Here is a 3,225-nt window from a genome sequence, read left to right as displayed (position 1 = left end):
AAATTTTAATCGTAATATAATATATAATCATATGAAGGAAAAATACAGGCAGATATGATCATTTGGTGAATCAAAATCAGTTGTTTGGAATCCTTGAAGAAAGAAAGTACCCTGTTAAATATTTCGTTTTTGTTATCTTTGTGGTTGATTTATTTATCCGTTCTTCCAGTGAGCGATTGAACAGTTTCTGGTATAGTAGAGCTTGAAGTACGTTCACCAAATATATTGTTATAAAGTGGTTCGATAAATTTAATGTCTTTTCTAACATTTGTTAGTTTAATAAGTTTCAATAATTTTCTTAATTTTAATGTAGTATATATATTTTTATTTTATTTGAAGTTAGTTGTTACTTTATGATTTATGATATGAATTATTTATTATTTTACTATAATTATTAATTATTTTGTGTTTATCCATCGCTTATGACAGCCAACGATGGTTTTGTTTTCTCTATTAAGTTTTTTATATTTAATTCAAAGCATTATAATGTCTAAAAGACTATTTCAACTTTGAACTTTTTTTTTCAGTTATTATTGCCTCATTTTTTTCCATGTTATTTTTATTTGATAATACCATATGTTTTACTACTTCAATATTTTTACTTTTTTAAATTAGTGTATTTTACTTTAAGGGACTAATATTATTATATTAGTTCCTGTTAAGTTGTTAATAACCCCACTATCTTGTGACTTATGGTTTATATACCGCGTCCTTCCTGAACAGGGTAGTGCAGTCGTCATTCGTTTATAATCCACAACTCCTATCTCTCCAATAGACAAAATACAGCTATTGATGCTTACTATTTTTCACGAAAATATGAAAAAAAAAAATAATTATTTTCTATTAATAATAAATTAATTGAATTATTATTTTGTTTGCTTTCAATCCGAAAGATCGAGGAAAAAACTATTTATAACCACATTACACTTCTTTTTTACTCTAATAAAATTACATGTATGTGTATATATATATTTTTAAATTTTAAAACATCCATTTTTTTTACAAATAGTTTTTTTTTCAACATTTTTATAACGTTTCCGTGTTTTTGCCTTTAGCAAATTTCAAACTCTTTTCTTTCTTTACACCCCAGTTACAATATTTTGTTTTATAAATATTATTCTATGGAAGTATTAGTGACAGTAGTAGGTCATTTTTTTCTTGTTTTCTTCTACAATATGTCAATTCATATTACATAAAAAAAATAATGTAACCTAAATTGCTGTTAAAACTATATAAACCATTGTTTTTGTATTCCTTTTTTTTTCTAGGGTATAAAATAAGAATAAATAAAAATTTAATCATATATAATTTTATTTTCGTTCAAAGTGGGTCCAAACGAGTTTTTGTCCTCATTAATTTTATAATTAATTTAAAATGAATCTAACTAAAAAAAGTTACAACGTTGCTCATAATAAAATGAATTATTATTATAATAATTTAAACAATAAAAATTACAGTTATTACAATTATGACTATCTAATTTTATTTTATATATATGTATGTATAGTTGACCGTAAAAATTGATTTATAGGGAGATGGTCAGGGTTGCGGTCAATAGTGAAACAAAAATAGTTTACAACTATTTATTTTCCAACGTTTCGCCCCACTTTGCAGGGCTTCATCAGGGCTACAAAGATACAAAATGAATCTATGTTAAGATAAAATAATAGAAATAAAAATAAAAAGATACAATGAAAAGAATAAAAAACAAGTAACAAAGACAAGAGTAATAGTTTCATACAAAAATACGTAAAATATAAAGCTAAAAAAGTAAAGGAGATGTATATAAAACAAAAAACAATACGGGAACAATATATATATATATATATATATATAAATATACAGAGATAAAATAAACGTCATGAAAGAATAATAGAAAATAAAAAAATAATAATAATGAAAAAAATGAGTAGAGAGCCATATAGGACAACATACCTGTCCAAATAAATAAGTTGAACAGACAAAAAAACAGCGGAAACGCGTAAGAGTGGGGACCACCTCCTCCCCACTCTTAAAATTTTATTTTAGTTCAAAGTGGATCCTAAGCAGTTATTTTCCTCGATCATCTACTTAATAATTTAAAAATAAATCCTAAAGAAATAAGCAATAATTTAGTTGTTCTTGATAAAATAAAATCATTATTAAGTTAATTTAAACTTAAATAAAAAGAAGCTCTGATTTAGTCAATCATTAAGATTAAAGAGTCAAATAGATCTTTTCTTCCTTTTTTTTTGTTTCGATGAGAACCTTGAAAGTATCCATCACCATCCCCTCGCCACCCTCCACTCACCACCCCCCATCAATGTTACTGAGCATTCGAGGTGTTCCCTCTGACGCTTGTGTAATCGAGCAGACTGGACAGATACCGGAGGGGAGCTTTATCCAGGGAAAAAATCCCATGAAAAATTGTGGGTATTCATCCCCGAACCTTTGCCACACAATGGTATATGTTGATAGCCAGAGTTAAAATAAACAATCCTTAGAAATCTTTCATGCTAACAATACCAATGGTATATATCTTTAACCCACTTTACTGGGTATATCGGATATTCTTATCTTATGGATTATTTATTCGGATAACATTTATATCTTTTTGAAGAAGAATTCTATGCTTCAGTTTAAACCAACTTCCCAAGTATTTGAAATATTGGTTTCACAACTAAAAGTTATTTATATAATTAAGTGTCATAGTTTTTAGTAGAAAATAGTTCCAGTGGCAATAATATATCATATTATAATGACATATTATTTATCCTTGGATGTATCAGAATTACTTGAAAAATCCGATTTTATCCTCACTTTTCATTTGAGATTGTATAGGCAGAAACAAGAAGATGGCATACCCTACTTTCCTTCAAACTCGAGGAAAAACCAAGTGTGGAGATATTCATTAATGCTCATTTTGTTTTTATTTTTTTATTAATCCATTACTATCGGAAAGAAGTCATCGGGTTTAGAAGTAAAAATATTCTTGAAGATTAGAAGTATCAGCACGCGATACTACTGCAATTAAAAAAAGTAATCATTATAAAATAAATATTATTTTTAGATCAGCTCTTAGCTAAAACTACTATAAAGCAAAATTTGAACACAAAACTTACAGATGAAATTTCAAACTTGTTGAACCCATTTTCGTGGCCAATAGAAACAGTCGAAAGTTGCTGTCAGTACTTTGATTGGTGGCCACTCTCCATACGAAACATATTGTCATGTTTTTCCTTAAGT

The sequence above is a fragment of the Halyomorpha halys genome, unplaced genomic scaffold (genome assembly GCF_000696795.3).
Source record: "Halyomorpha halys isolate HHAL.00 unplaced genomic scaffold, Hhal_1.1 Scaffold314.1, whole genome shotgun sequence".
Taxonomy (NCBI): Eukaryota; Metazoa; Arthropoda; class Insecta; order Hemiptera; family Pentatomidae; genus Halyomorpha; species Halyomorpha halys.
Note: the sequence above shows the minus strand (reverse complement) of the source record.